Source organism: Gossypium arboreum, chromosome 10 (assembly GCF_025698485.1).
Source record: "Gossypium arboreum isolate Shixiya-1 chromosome 10, ASM2569848v2, whole genome shotgun sequence".
NCBI lineage: Eukaryota > Viridiplantae > Streptophyta > Magnoliopsida > Malvales > Malvaceae > Gossypium > Gossypium arboreum.
Genome location: NC_069079.1, coordinates 96,371,362 through 96,389,389, shown reverse-complemented (window position 1 = coordinate 96,389,389; position 18,028 = coordinate 96,371,362).

The window sequence follows — 18,028 nt, the reverse complement described above, 5'->3', positions numbered from 1 at the left end:
TAACCATATCATAAGACCATACATATAAAATGATTATAATGCTATACATGCCATACTCAAAATATACAAGCCATTATGCCAAGATGGTATACGGATAGTGTGAGCGTGCCTCCGACCGTTTCCGATTTCGAGCTGGCTTGTCAACACTACAAGGAATGAAAAGGAGGAGTAAGCATAAATGCTTAGTAAGCTCACATGCAAATAGCAAGTAACATAACCATACAAGCAAACATAAAACATCATTTGCATAATCATCACCAAGACATTCATATCACCTTTTCATTTATCATCTTACCATATTGTTGTTATATCGAGTTTTCAACCCGAGGGTTAAGTACATACCTGTTCAAAGTATCCATTTCACAACACTTACCAATACGTCCCTTTCATCTTGAGTATTCCTCCATTTGAGTAGAACTTTACCCGTTGAACACATCGGAATATAATTCGGATACATGGATAACTTGCACATAAGTGCCACATATTCAATCAAGCAATCATGTAACCCGCCCATAAGCGAACTCGGACTCAACTCAACGAGCTCGGGCATTCGCATCCATAAGTGAACTCGGACTCAACTCAACGAGTTCGGATGCCTAGTTACATCTCACGAACTCGGACTCAACTCAACGAGTTCGGACATTCGCATCCATAAGTGAACTCGGACTCAACTCAACGAGTTCGGATGCTCAACCATCCTAGTGACATGTCACTTGTATCCTAATCTATTCCTAAGGTTCAAACGGGCTTTTCCTCGAACACTTATTCTTGCCGTCTTCCGTAGAATGCCGAAATCAATACTCGGTAACAATTATATTTAACAAGTAGCTCACATAATTTACACATTATTTGAAATTAACCACAAAGCATACATTTCATAATGAAATTCAGCATAACACATAATTAATATCAATAACTTAAAATAACAATTATGCTACATTATTTACACATGAACTTACCTCGTATGCGAAAATGGCTATTTTACCATTTCGTCCACAACTTGGTATTTTCCCCATTTTAGCCCAATTTCAGTTTTCCTTGCTCTATCATTTAAAATATAGTCTAATTAGGACTCACATTATTCAAATTGACCCAAAATCATATTTTGGAAAAATTACAATTTTGCCCCTAAACTTTTGCATATTTACACTTTTGCCCCAAAGCTCGTAAATTAAAATTCAGCCTATTTTCTTATGTTTTATGACATGCTGATCATTTTTCCCTTCTATGGCAACATCAAATTCTCACTCTAACATGTACTTATGACTATTAGGTATTTTTACCGATTAAGCCCTTTGCTCGTTTTCACTTAAAACCGAGTAGCACAAGTTGTCTAACATAATTTAAAACCTCATATTCTATCATAAAACACCAAAATACACAAATTTCACCTATCGGTATTTTTCCAAATATAAACCCTAGGTTAAATTATTGCTAGCATAAGCTAAATCGAACTCTAGGGACTCCAAAAAGCGTAAAATCATTAAAAGCGAGGCTAGAACGAACTTACAATCGAGCTTGGAAGCTTGAAAAACCCTAGCCATGGTTTCTCCTTGCTATATTCGGCCATGGGGTTGAAGATGAGCAAAATTGGCTTTTAATTTTGTATTTTAATTCATTTTACCCCTAAATGACCAAAATGCCCTTACTACTAAACTTTCCAAAAATTCCATCCATGTCCAATTTTGTCCATAGACTTAGAAATTGGTAAAATTACTCTTTAAGGACCTCTAATTAATAATCTAATTCAATTTTATTCAAAATACTTCTAGAACACAAGTTTTGCAATTTATTCAATTTAGTCCCAAATTTCAAATTAGGCACTTTATGCATAAAATTTCTTCACGAAATTTTCACACAATCATGCAATCATATCATAGACCTTAAAATAATCATAAAATAATTATTTCTATATCGGATTTTGTGGTCACGAAACCACTATTCCGACTAGGCCCAAAATTAGGATATTACAACTCTCCCCCTTCGAGGATTTTCGTCCCAAAAATCTTACCGAAAAGTGGTCTTCACTTTTAATCTCATATTTGGTGCCAAGAACTTGCACTTAGGCTGTACCTCCAATACATCTCTTCAATTTCTCATATGATCTAAAAGCTTACGGTCTCAACTCTCAACTGTTCTTAAATTTTCAACCCTTCTCAATTTCCCATGATATCATGACATAAAACCCAGATCTCAACTTGATTTAATGGAGACCGAATTCCAAGAAATCCAACAATCAAAGAGACGAAATTCCATGAATCGATGAGTAGGAATTCATTCAATACGAGATGTGATTTATAGATCTCGCCAAACATTTAACAATAGGATACATCACATTTTCCTCTTTCCGCCATAGAAATAATTACGATATGGCCTCAAGAATAATCCTTCTCATTTCCATCCCAATATCAACATTGACAAGGATAATTTTGATAGATCCCAATGCTCGGCTTTAACCCTTTAACAACTCCGATTTTATGTAACATCGGATGCTCTAAACTATCACATTACCTCACCGTCTTGAAACACATCACAATTCATACAACAATACATTCTTGAAAGTCGAAGTCTTTGCTCAATGTAGACTAGTCTAGTTCGGGCGCCTTGGTTACCAATATTCTCATCTATCCGAACTCACAACATGTAATAAACTTTTCAGCTTTCACAAGATGGAAACCTTATCATTCGTAGTGACTTAAACTAATATTCAACTCTTTCTAATAAATATAGACTTCTCGTTCAAACTATTTACTCTTTGATCTGTACAAAATGAAATTCTATTATCAAACTTGGGAAAAATAATCCCGACATAATTGTCACATGAAATCTTTCAAATAAATAATTTACCATACCGACTAAAACTCGCGCTTTTATCACCTATGCCTTTCTTGATGTCAAATCCTTACGTAAATTAGAAAAAATCCCAATACTAAAATCACCACATTACCAAGATCAAATTAGAAGTATAGTCATATTTGACATGATTATCACGAGTGAAGAACGTTACTTGAACATGAGTCATAATTGACAAATTATGGAACAAAGATAACAAGAAAACCGAATAAAGAAATCCAAGATAGAAAACCGAATAAAGAAATCCGAATAAAGAGATCCGGATAAAGAAACCCAAGATACGATACTATGCCGAGAATCGAAAACCAAATTCATAGAGAAAATACAGAATACCACGATAATTCTTCAAAGAAAGAAAGTCCAAAAGAAAACATTATTTAATCCCATTGAAATCAAATATAACAAGATCAATATATCTTCCCATACATATATATCGGATGAAGCATCAAGTAGAAGAAACAGAATCATAATATCATATGAATTCTCTCATCAATTCTTATCGATTTAAATGAAATAGAATACCCGATAAAATAGAGCAATATAAATTATAAACCGATCAGACTACCAATGCTTTCATCCAACACCAAATTAGAAGACATTCCCATATAACAAGAATTTCTTCGAAGATCAATAGCCATAGAAATATTTACGAGCGGGTGAACACATAGAACATCTCAAAGAGATCGCTAAATCTGTCCGGTCATAATCTGTCACACTCGGATAATTCACATTTGAAATATCATTTCCCCAACTAGTTCTGCCGTCACAAATTTCATATTAAATCATTCACTAAAGAATGTCAGTTCTAAATAAATTTCGATTTACCAAAGAGAATTCCTTCTCTAACTGGACGATGCATAATTCCAATAATCTTTATATCAATCGATACTTTCGGCTCGACTTTACTTATCAGCTCATTTTCAATCTCGAATCATACTTATAATTATTCTATCACTTTGAACTCTTTGGGTTCTCAACCGAAACTTATTCAATACAAATCTCATGAAATTCCATTATAAGTACCACTTTGGTAAGGGGAGGGTTGTAGGACCTCGACTGACTTTCTTATACATACACATATGACACAACTTCCATCATCATAGTAACATCATCAAAATCATGTCATTCATTCATGTTGGTTTACACCAATTTTCCTATTGTCCCATTTAGACAATATACTTATGCATACATTCTATGTTTTCTAGATAGCTTTACTTATCCATTCAATTAATTAAATTAATTCATGCTCATGACATTATATAAGGCCAAACAAACATAAATATTTGCATCACAATCACAACTTTCATTTCGTGCATCATCATGTACATATCATTACAATCATACAATTCAGTCCAACAATTTAACATAGATAAGTTCATTTCATTATAATCCTTTATCTCATAAAAATTATATACCATTAACATTCATCAACATTCGACATCCAATGAAGACAAGGACATTTTCATTCGTATCATAATATTATGACCTTTATTCATACCTCTACTACTTTCTATTTATTCCGTTCATCTTATCAAGTGAGCCACATACACTACATCATATGAGCATTAAGCAAATATGAATATTTATCACAACATGAACTTTCATCTCACATATTATCACATATGTATCATAAACCTTTATTCATACTTTTCTGAACCGAGACTTATCATAATCATAATTTTACTCAAATATCTTCACATAACATTGAACATGGTCGGCACAGCTCGGTTGGAGAGTACCCTGTCTAAATAAGACGGTACTTATACGCGTCGGAAGACATCACACTATCACAGATCAGTGGCATGTATAGCTAAACTTTTACACATGCTAGGTTAGTCCGAGAACCGACTAAACCTGCTCTGATACCACTAAATGTAACACCCCGTACCCGAGACCGTTGTCGGAGTCGAACACAAGGTGTTAACGGACTTAATTCATTAATTAAACAGCTCATACAATTCATTTTAAAATTTCCAGACAAGCTGGCTAACTGCATCACAGACGCTTTAAAAATCATATCTCGAGTTACGAAACTCGAAATCCAATTCCGTAAATTTTTCCTGAAACTAGACTCATATATATATCTAATAATTTTTTTCTAGAATTTTTGGTTGGTCCAATTAGTACAGTTTATTAGTTAAAGTCTCCCCTGTTTCAGGGTTCAACTACTCTGACCTCTGTGTATTACGAATCAGATATCTCCCTATACAGACCTTCAATGACTATGCCGTTTATCTCTAATAAAACTAGACTCAATAAGGAATCTGTACATATAAAGCATGACTTCTAATTATCTTTGTAAAATTTATGGTGAATTTCCAAATTCAGAACAGGGGATCCAGAAATTGCTCTGGCCCTGTTACACAAAAATTTAAACATCTCATAAAATATAGCTCATATACCTGTTTCGCTTATTCCATATGAAAATAGACTCATCAATCTTCGATTCCATAACTTATTCATTATTTAATTCCATTTATACTATTTTTAGGGATTTTTTAAACTCACGTCACTGCTGCTGTCTGAATCTATTTTATGGTAAATTTTACCTATTTCATGGTTTCCATGGATTAGCTAGCAATTTGACATACATAATACCAAATATGATCATGATTAGCCATTCCAATGGCTAATCATTACCAAGCATTTCTATCTCCATACCACTCAATAACCATATCATAAGACCATATATACAAAATGATTATAATGCTATACATGCCATACTCAAAATATACAAGCCATTATGCCAAGATGGTATACGGATAGTGTGGCGTGCCTCCGACCGCTTCCGATTTCGAGCTGGCTTGTCAACACTACAAGGAATGAAAAGGAGGAGTAAGCATAAATGCTTAGTAAGCTCACATGCAAATAGCAAGTAACATAACCATATAAGCAAACATAAAACATCATTTGCATAATCATCACCAAGACATTCATATCACCTTTTCATTTATCATCTTACCATATTGTTGTTATATCGAGTTTTCAACCCGAGGGTTAAGTACATACCTGTTCAAAGTATCCATTTCACAACACTTACCAATCGTCCCTTTCATCTTGAGTATTCCTCCATTTGAGTAGAACTTTACCCGTTGAACACATCGGAATATAATTCGGATACATGGATAACTTGCACATAAGTGGCACATATTCAATCAAGCAATCATGTAACCCGCCCATAAGCGAACTCGGACTCAACTCAACGAGCTCGGGCGTTCGCATCCATAAGTGAACTCGGACTCAACTCAACGAGTTCGGATGCCTAGTTACATCTCACGAACTCGGACTCAACTCAACGAGTTCTGACATTCGCATCCATAAGTGAACTCGGACTCAACTCAACGAGTTCGGATGCTCAACCATCCTAGTGACATGTCACTTGTATCCTAATCTATTCCTAAGGTTCAAACGGGCTTTTCCTCGAACACTTATTCTTGCCGTCTTCGTAGAATGCCAAATCAATACTCTGGTAACAATTATATTTAACAAGTAGCTCACATAATTTACACATTATTTGAAATTAACCACAAAGCATACATTTCATAATGAAATTCAGCATAACACATAATTAATATCAATAACTTAAAAATAACAATTATGCTACATTATTTACACATGAACTTACCTCGTATGCTGAAAATGGCTATTTTACCATTTCGTCCACAACTTGGTATTTTCCCCATTTTAGCCCGAATTTCAGTTTTCCTTGCTCTATCATTTAAAATATAGTCTAATTAGGACTCACATTATTCAAATTGACCCAAAATCATATTTTGGAAAAATTACAATTTTGCCCTAAACTTTTGCATATTTACACTTTTGCCCCAAAGCTCGTAAATTAAAATTCAGCCTATTTTCTTATGTTTTATGACATGCTGATCATTTTTCCTTCTATGGCAACATCAAATTCTCACTCTAACATGTACTTATGACTATTAGGTATTTTTACCGGATTAAGCCCTTTGCTCGTTTTCACTTAAAACCGAGTAGCACAAGTTGTCTAACATAATTTAAAACCTCATATTCTATCATAAAACACCAAAATACACAAATTTCACCTATCGGTATTTTTCCAAATATAAACCCTAGGTTAAATTATTGCTAGCATAAGCTAAATCGAGCTCTAGGGACTCCAAAAGCGTAAAAATCATTAAAACGAGGCTAGAACGAACTTACAATCGAGCTTGGAAGCTTGAAAACCCTAGCCATGGTTTCTCCTTGCTATATTCGGCCATGGGGTTGAAGATGAGCAAAATTGGCTTTTAATTTTGTATTTTAATTCATTTTACCCCTAAATGACCAAAATGCCCTTACTACTAAACTTTCCAAAATTCCATCCATGTCCAATTTTGTCCATAGACTTAGAAATTGGTAAAATTACTCTTTAAGGACCTCTAATTAATAATCTAATTCAATTTTATTCAAAATACTTCTAGAACACAAGTTTTGCAATTTATTCAATTTAGTCCCAAATTTCAAATTAGGCACTTTATGCATAAAATTTCTTCACGAAATTTTCACACAATCATGCAATCATATCATAGACCTTAAAATAATCATAAAATAATTATTTCTATATCGGATTTTGTGGTCACGAAACCACTATTCCGACTAGGCCCAAAATTAGGATATTACAACATTCACATAGCCAAATGCATCATTTCATTAATACACATTCTTACTTCATACTTCATCGTTATATAAGTTCACAAAGCATCAATCAATTCAATAACTGAAATTCATTAGTCGATTGAGCGAATGTTGCTCAAACACGTCGACTTTACAATGCACATATAACGTACCTTATCCTTTGGGCTTTCCGAGTGTACTAATTAAATTCATTTCAGAACCAACACTCACCTCCAGCCCAAGATTCTTGAATATAACCGGATATAATCACGTGCACAAATGCCTTCGGTCTTAGCCCGGATAGAATAACTCAGACGAATGCCTTCGCCTTAGCCCGGATATAGCCATTAGCACAATTGCCTTGGTCTTAACCCGGATATAATTTCCAAGATAATTGTCTTGGGCTTAGCCCGGATATCATTCAATTCCTCATGCACACATACATCAATAATCATTGGACATACATATTTCATTTTCGTTACTAAGGCTCAAACACAATTATAATCATTAGCATATTCACCTTCGGACTTAGCCCGGTAGAATTCAAATACTCATACACACATAATCAATAATCATACACAACCATATTTCATCTCACATAATTCAAGTAAGGTCACTTCTTGAGGACTTACCTCGGATGTTGTCGAACGGCTTTTTCGGCTATTCGATCACCTTTTCCTTCCCCTTGTCCAATTGTGGCCCTCTTAGCTCTTGAGCTAATTCAAACAAATTCAATTTATTAAAACCTCATTGTGCTTGCTTATGGCCGAATATGACAAGGATTTTAAATGGTCATATGGCCACTCTTTAGCTTGAATACACAATGGTCATGCACATTTTATACTACATCAAGCAATTCAATACAATTTATTTGAGCATCAAGGAAATGCTAAGGCCTTCAATAGGCTACCCAAGGCCGAATATTCATGCACATGTTGAGGTCAATTTTGCACTTAATACCTCACAAAAACAGCATGCAATCTACTAATTGATGCTTTGCACATTGTGGCCCAAAACTTATAATATAGCATCAAGCACTTATATGTGTGCTAGGCCGAATTGTGCTTGCAATTTCACAAGCATTCTTCCACATTTTCTTCTCTAAATCAATATATTCATCACTTAGCTCATAACCAAACATAATGTGCAATCATATACATGCATATATGAGCATGGCGAATTTTCAAGGTGTCCATAGCCATCCAAAACACAAATTTTAACTAACATGCAAGAAGCATGAATCATGCTCAAGAATGCATCATGGCCAAATATGACAATCATGCTCCTTTTCAACTTTAATCATGATAAAACAAAGAGAAAACTCAAAATCTTACTCATGAGTAGAAAATCCATCATTGCATGCATCATCATCAAGCTTCACACTTAGCATGCAATGGCTTTATCACCATAACAACTTTGCCCAAATACCATTTCCATGGCATAACAAAGATTTGAGCCATGGCTAACATGCACATCAAGTTAGTGACCAAGTCATGCATGAAACTCCAAACACAACCTCATACATACCTTAATCTTGGTACAAGTATGGCCAAATCTCCTTCTAGTTCTCTTCTAAACCAAAAAATGGAGCAAAATCCCTTTCTTCCTCCTTATGATTTTCGGCAAAAGATGAGAAAGGATGAACAAATTTTTTTTTTTTTTTTTTCTCTTCTTGGTTGCACTGCAATGGGGAATGCTACTCTCTCACACACATTTTTTTCATTCTTTTCTTACCCATGCTTATTTGTTTATGATTTCTCCCTAATGCCCAACAAAACATGTTTCATGACATGTTTAGCCCATATCTCTTTGTCATGGCGGCCATCACTTGTAAAAAAGGGAATTTGACATGCAAGTCCATTATTTTGCATGCATGCTTTAATTAGTCATCACATATTTCCCTATCGTACTTTCAAAGTTCACTACTAAGTCCTTTCTTATAAATTAGCACCTAATTAATAAAAATCGAGACACGAAATATTTACGCATACCAATTCCACATACAATAAGCACGGAATATAACACTTAATTATTCTTGTGACTCGGTTTCGTGGTCCCGAAACCACTCTCCGACTAGGGTCACATTCGGGGTGTCACACGAATGGACGGTGAGAATGAAAATTAATAAGTACAGAAGTTTCAGGTATGTACGATACCTATGTGGTAGATGATATTATGTATGTGAAGTTCATTGAATTGGTATGAACATATGAATTGTGTTGGCATAGAATTGATAGATGATTTGAGAAATTATAAATATTTATGTAATGATGTTTCATATTTTATATACTATTTATGATTTATGATACGAGCTTACTAAGCTTTTAAAAGCTTACTTTGCGTGTGTTTGCATTGTGTTATAGATATCGAAGCTATGTGAGCTCAAAGATCGTTGAGGATCGTCGCCACACTATCGAACCTCATTTTGGTACATGAAAATGTATATATTAACTTATGGCATGTATAGGCTAGTAGTTTTGAGATTATGTTTTGTGATGTATATACCTAGCCATGTAATTTGACTAGTTTGTGTATGAACTCATAGTTGATAATGGCCTATGGTATGTGATACTAATGTGTAAATGTAGTATGTTTTGGTTGGACAAAAGAAATGATAAATGTTAGTAAGTTTTGATAAGTTTTAGCATGAGATTGAATGATGTATGGAAAGAAATGCTTGATATGAATGATGTTTGGAAAGAAATGTTTGATATGCTTTTGACATATGTTTGGACATAGATTAATAAGGCTTATGAGTATGGATTTGGGTGACTAATATGTGATATGAATGGCTTATGTTTTGATATTGAATTTGGCTGAATTGGTAGGGCAAGTATGCTTGTTTTGTTGCTTGTAGGTTTGACCCAATTAGGGGTGGCAAATTGGCTATTCAAATGGCCTATTTTTGTCCTCATGGGTAGAGACACGAGCGTGTGTCTCAGCTGTGTGTGACACACGGCTATATTACACGGTCGTGTTTCCCCTGGGGTACCCTACAATTATAAGTCAAGCTCGAGCACGGCCAAGGCACACGGGTGTGTAGCTAGCCATGTGAACCAAGTCAGATTCAACCACGGCCAAGGCAAATAACACCCCTTACCCGAGACCGTCGCCGGAGTCGGACACGAGGGGTTAACGGGCTTAATCCACTTACTTGCACAGTTCATTTTAAAAATTTCCAGACAGCCGACTAACTGTGTCACTGTCACCTTAAAAATCATATCTTAAGTTCCACAACTCGAAAATCAGTTTCGTGATTTTTCCCTGAAACTAGACTCATATATGCATCTACAAATTTTTTTCTAGAATTTTTGGTCGGGCCAATTAGTACAGTTTATTAGTTAAAGTCCCCCATGTTACAGTGATCGACTACACTGACCTTTGTGAATTACGACTTGGATATCTCCCTGTACAGGGCTTCAATACTGATGTCGTTTGTTTCTACAGAAACTAGACTCGAAAAGGAATCTGTACATATATGGCATGACTTCTAATTATCTCTGGTAAATTTATAATGAATTTCCAAAGTCGGAACAGGGACTCCAGAAGCTGTTCTGGTCCTGTCTCACGAAAATTTAAATATCTCTTAACATGCTGTTCATATGATAGTTTCGTTACTTTCCTATGAAAATAGACTCGTCAAGGTTCATTTACATAATTTATTCACTATTTAATTCCATTCCTACTATTTTTAATGATTTTTCACATCCACGTAACTGCAGCTGTCAGCATCTGTCTTTAAGGTAGGCTTTACCTATTTCATAGTTTCCATGATTCAACTAGCCCTTTAACATAAATAGCACAAAATATGATCATGATTAACCATCCCAATGGCTAATCGTCTCCGAACATTTCCATACCTCTTAATGAACAACATACAATGATTATAATACCATGCCCAAAGTATACTTAAGCCATTTTCGCATGGCTATCCAAATTTACACAAAACCGAAAGGTACATGACCTACAACAAAGGGTAGTCCTATACATGCCATTTCAAAGTCCAACCAAAAATATACCGAAAGGAGCGTTGATAGTGTGGACGACTTCGACTTCAAAATCCCGAGTCCGATAGCTGAAGAACCAAAATCTATAAAACAGAGAATTAAAGAAACGGAGTAAGCATTTAATGCTTAGTAAGTTTGAGTCAAAAATTTAGACACAACCAAAGTATAGCATTTATGTAGCTAAACAGATAATTTCACATGCACAAATTCTCAATATCATACTTCACATTACCAACCCTTATATTCATACACAAAGATCAACTTAGCCAAGGGCCGGTAGCTCATTTATCAACTGAGCGAATACTTATTTGTAAGGGCTAAACTAATTCAAAGCACATACAAAACATACCTCATTGTTGGGATTTCACAAGCGTATTAACTGAAATTTTTTTACAGCAAGTTCATTCATTCTCGAATCACGTACCTTCGGAGTTTAACCGGATATAGCTACTCGTTCAAATGCCTTCGGGACATAGCCCGGTTATAGTAACTCGCACAAATGCCTTCGGGACTTAACCCGGATTTAGTAACTCGCACAAATGCCTTCGGGACTTAACCCGGATTTAGAAACTCGCACAAATGCCTTCGGATCTTAGTCCGGATATAGTCACTTAGCACAAAGCCTTCGGGACTTAGCCCGGACATCATTCGAATAACCATGCACATTTATCAATAAATCATGACACATTCGTATTTCATTTTCATTAGCAAAACTCAAACACAAGGCACTCTTCACACTTGCAATTTCGGCTCAATAGCCACACACAAAAAGCATGATTTTAATTTGCTTAAAACATGATCTAATCAAAGCATAATCTAAGTTCTATTACTCAAGAACTTACCTCGGATGTTGTCGAACGGCTTCAACGGCTATTCGATCACTTTTTCCTTTCCCTTATCCAACTGTGGTCCTCTAAGCTCTTGAGCTAATTCAAACAAATTTAACTTATTAAAGTCTCATTTTGCTAGCTTATGGCCGAATATGACAAGGAGTTTGATAGGTCATATGGCCACCTTTTAGCTCAAATACACAATGATCATACGCATCTTTAATCACATCAAGCAATTTAATACAATTCATTCGAACATCAAAAGAGAAGCTCAAGGTATTAGCCCATATATACATTAGACATTAAAGTCCCATATGTACGAAATCACGAATCGAATTCAACATATTTGCTAATATTCCGCTTAGTCGAATTTTCTAAGTCAAGCTAAAGCCATCAATAGGCTACCTATGGCTGAACGCATCACAACACCATACCATTTCGATTTTGGTCATGGTTAAACAAAGAACTTAATGTCTCACTCAAAAAAAAATGCTAAAAAGAAGATTTAAGAGTCATCAATCCACCTTCACATGCATCATTTTAAAGCTTCATTTTTAGCATGTAAATGATATCAACACCAAGCAAGAATGATGCATCCATGGCCGAGTGTCATTTCCACCACCTAGCAAGATTTAGACCATGGGCTAGGTAGAACTCAAGCTACCAACTAAAACATGCATGCATCTCATAGACAACATCAAACATACCTTAGTCTAGGAAATCACCATAGCCGATTGTTTCAAGCTCCTCCCCTTCCTTTCTTTCCTCTATTCGGCCAAGGATGAACCAAAGGACACAACTTGTTTTCTTTCTTCCTTAGAATTTTCAGCCAAAAGAAGTGAAAAATGATGGACACTTTTTTTTTTCTTCTTTCCCTCAACTCACAGGAATGGGGGGGGGGAACACTCACACCATTCTTTTTTTTTTTTTCCATTTCTTTATTACCCATACTCCTTATTTTATTTTTCCTAGCATACACCATTGTCACAACATGTTTTATGACATGTTTTGCCCATCATCCTTTGTCATGGCCGGCCACTAGCAAATAAAAAGGGGGAAATTGACATGCAAGTCCACCCCTTTGATTACATGCACTAATAGATCCTTATAGATTTACCTATTACATTTCAAAAGTGTCACACATAAGTCCTATCGACTAATTTCACATGCAATTTACTAAATCGAAGCTTAAAACTTTCACACATTCATAATCACATATTTTAGACAATAGATATCATATTCAAATAATTTGGTGACTCGGTTTAGCGGTCCCGAAATCGCTTTCCGACTAGGGTCACTTTAGGGCTGTCACAACTCTCCCCCACTTAAGAAATTTTCGTCCCCGAAAATCTTACCGGTAAATAGGTTTGGGTATCGCTCTCTCATAGAGTTCTCGGGTTCCCAAGTAGCTTCTCCTATCCCGTGTTTGAGCCATAACACTTTTACTAAAGGAACCTTTTGTTTCAGAACTCTTTCACTTCACGAGCTAGGATACTGAATCGGTTCTTCTTCATAACTCATATCAGCTTGAATTTCGACCTCGGAGGGTTTATTACGTGTGAAGGATCGGATCTCAGAACGCCGACGATCGAAACATGAAAACGCTAGGATCCTTTTGAGTTCGGGGGCAAAATCAATCTATACGCAACTGGACCAACTCGTTCGGAGATTTCAGACGCCCAATGAATCTCGTGTAACACCCGAACCCGAGACCGTCACGAGTCGAACACGAGGTGTTAACAGACTTCAAACCACTTATTAAAATTTCCTGCATAAGCTGCCAATCTGCGTACTAGTCGCTTCAAAAATCATATCTTGAGTTCTGAAACTTGAAATCCAGTTCTGTAAACTTTCCCTGGAACTAGACTCCTATATCAATATGGTAGAATTTTTGTAGAATTTTTGGTTGGGCCAATTGGTACAGTTTATTAGTTAAAGTCACCCCTGTTTCAGGGTTCGACTACTCTGACCTTCATGCATTACAACTTAGATATTTCCCTTTACAGAGCTTCAATGCTTATGCCGATTGTTTCTAATGAAAATAGACTCAAAAGGGAATCTATAAATATAAGGCATGACTTCTAATTGTCTCTGATTAATTTATGGTGAATTTCTAAAGTCGGAACAGGGGATCCAAAATTCGCTCTGGCCCTGTTTCACAAGAGTTTAATTATCTCCTAACATACAGCTCATATGGTCGTTTCGTTTCTTCCATATGAAAATAGACTCATCAAGCTTCGATTACATAATTTATTATTTATTTAATTCCATTCCTACCATTTTTAGTGATTTTTTTCAATCTCACATCACTGCTGCTACCATAAGCAATGCATTACCATCCATTAATAACATTATCACAAGAGGAAACAAAATGGAACGAGGCTAATTACTCCATCCAAACCGAACTATACCATAGTTCCTTAGACCTTTCGATTCAATCTCATACCAAGTTACACATTCACATTCCATATACTAATCAATAGGATGTTTGAGCCATTTTTTATACATCATTCTGTTTTCGTTACAATCATACAACTAAATGACCTTTCACTTATTCCACGATAATTCTTATGTACGTGACTTCAATTAAAATTGTCACATAGGTTCAAAACTTACCAAGCTCAACTCCAAATATAAACATAGCGCCTATTAGCCATGAACTCAAGGTACTTACCCGATCCGCTATCCGCGATCAACTCAATAATGTAGCACACTCAGTGTCAATAGTGATTCAAAAGCATATAGTGAGTCTGCACACTTAGTGCTATATAATCAACTCGCACGCTTAGTGCTATATAATCAAACTCGCACACTTAGTGCTGTACAAATTTTAAACCCGCACACTTAGTGCCAATCTCATGATCATAAATGTTTATACCCGCACACTTAGTGCCAAAATCAACAACTCAATACATCTCACCTCTTTTCTTTTCATTCAATACTTTCATCACCACATACATATATGTATATAAATTTATCATTCCTTTCGGCATAATTACATTCCTTTCGGCATAATTACATAGACATTATGTCTATTTAAATCAATACAAAATATATGCTTAGTGACTTACCTTGTGTTGGGTAAAATAGTTCCAAATCGGCTACTCGATGACCTTCGTCTTTCCCTTGCTTGATTCTCCTCCTTTAACTCCTTGAGCTTAATCAATAAATCAACTAGTTTAACCATCTTGCTAAACATTCATAATTCAATTACACATGCATATGTATGTTTGTATATTCGGCAACCATCCTCACTAATTACCCATTTAGTCGATTATACACATAATTAAAGGTAACATCATGAACGGGCATACTTATGTATATTTATATATATATATATACACTTCCAAATGGGCATCACAATTAGATTTAACACCACCTTCATACTCAATTAGATGGCTGAATGTATGTATATATATACAATGTCAACTATAACATCTTTTAAACACCTAATTTCATCTCATGAACACTTAATCAAATTTTCCTAATCTAGCATATATTTTCACATCTATTTGTAACATCATGTAAATTCACATATAACTATATTTCTTAAGTTCTACATCTTAATGCCCATTATAGCCACTCCCATGGTCTAAATCTAACAATCGGCAACACCTACCTTTTCACTATGTTAGCCGAATACTCATTCTCTTCTTAGCCTAAATTCGACACTTCCAACAAATTAGCTTAACAATTCCAACTTTCATGCTAACATCCCAAGCAACTTAACACATCCATATAACTAGCATGCTAATAGCATCAAGGTATCAACCAAAATTTTTAGGCTCCTTAGCCAAATTCTAACTCTCCATCAACCCCAAATCCAACCATGAGATAGATAGAATTTAGACTCATCACCCAAAGGTTGTATATACTTCCAAAGATACCCTTGAACATACCTTAATCTAGAGGACCACCTTGGCCGAATCTTCCTTCTTCCCCTTCCTCTAGTTACAGCAATTGCAAAAGAAAGAAAACATGAACACTCCTTCTTCTTCTCAAGTCACGGCAATGGAGAAGAGAGATGAGCATTTTTTTCTTTTCCTTCTTTACTAACATTATTTTATTTCCAATAACCCAATTTCTTATTATAATATCTAATTAAACATATGTATTGCCCATCAACATTCCATCTTGGCCGGCCACTATAAAGAAATTGGGCAACTTGACATGCAAGTCCACCTTTGTGTTAACATGCACTAATAAGCCATTTAAAATTAGCCTATCATATTTCACTATGTCTCATATTGATCCCTATTTAATAATTTCTCATGCAATTGGCAAAATTAGAGAATGAAACTTCCACATACTCATGTACACACATAATAAGCATAGAATATAGCAATTAATTATTTTTATGACTCGGTTTTGTGGTCCCGAAACCACTTCCCGACTAGGGTCACACTAGGGCTGTCACAACTCTCCCCCACATAAGAAATTTTCGTCCCCGAAAATCTTACCAGTGAACAATTTAGGATATCGATCCTTCATAGAGTCCTCAAGTTCCCAAGTGGCTTCTTCGATTCCGTGTTTATGCCACAACACCTTCACTAATGGGATCTTCTTATTTCGCAATTCTTTCACTTCACGCATCAAAATGCGAATCGACTCTTCTTCATAACTCAAATTAGGCTGAATCTCGATCTCAGATGGAGTGATTACGTGTGATGGATCGGACCTATATAGTCGAAGCATCGAGACATGAAAAACGTTGTGAATCTTCTCAAGCTCAGGGGGCAAAATTAATCGGTATGCGACTGGTCCAACTCTTTTGGATACTTCATACGGGCCGATGAATCTCGGACTCAATTTGCCCTTACGGCCAAATCTAAGCACCTTCTTCCAGGGTGAAACTTTGAGAAATACCTTTTCCCCAACCCGATATTCAATGTCTTTTCTCTTTGAATCCGCGTACGACTTTTGACGATCCGAAGCGGCTTTCAAACATTCACGAATTACTCAAACTTTCTGCTCAGCGTCCTTAATCAAATCAACCCCAAAGATTTTACTTTCACTAAGTTCCGTCCAAAACAATGGGGTTCGGCATTTACGACCGTATAAAGCCTCGTAAGGTGCCATCTTAATGCTTGATTGAAAGCTATTGTTGTAAGCGAATTCAATCGAAGGCAAATATCTTTCCCATGAACCACAAAACTCTAAGACGCAACATCTCAACATATCCTCGAGTATCTGAATTGTTCGTTCAGATTGGCCATCAGTCTAGGGGTGAAATGCGGTGCTAAAATGCATCTTAGTACCCAATGCTTCTTGTAATTTCTTCCAAAATCGCGAGGTAAATCTTGGGTCTCTATCCGACACAATGGAAATGGGTACCCCATGCAATCGAACTATTTGGGAGACATATAAATCTTCCAATTTATCGAGTGAAAAATCCGTACGGACAGGGATAAAATGAGCAGACTTGGTCAACCTATCGACAATGACCCAGACCGAGTCTTTCTTACTCCGAGTCAACGGTAACCCAGATACAAAGTCCATTGTTATTCCATCCCATTTCCATTTAGGTATCATGATTGGCTGAAGTAATCCCGATGGCACTTGATGTTCTGCTTTCACTTGTTGACATATCAAACACCTTGAGACAAATTCAGAAATGTCTCGTTTCATACCGGGCCACCAAAATTGGCGTTTCAGGTCATTGTACATTTTAGTACTACCCGGGTGGACTGACATTCGACTACTATGAGC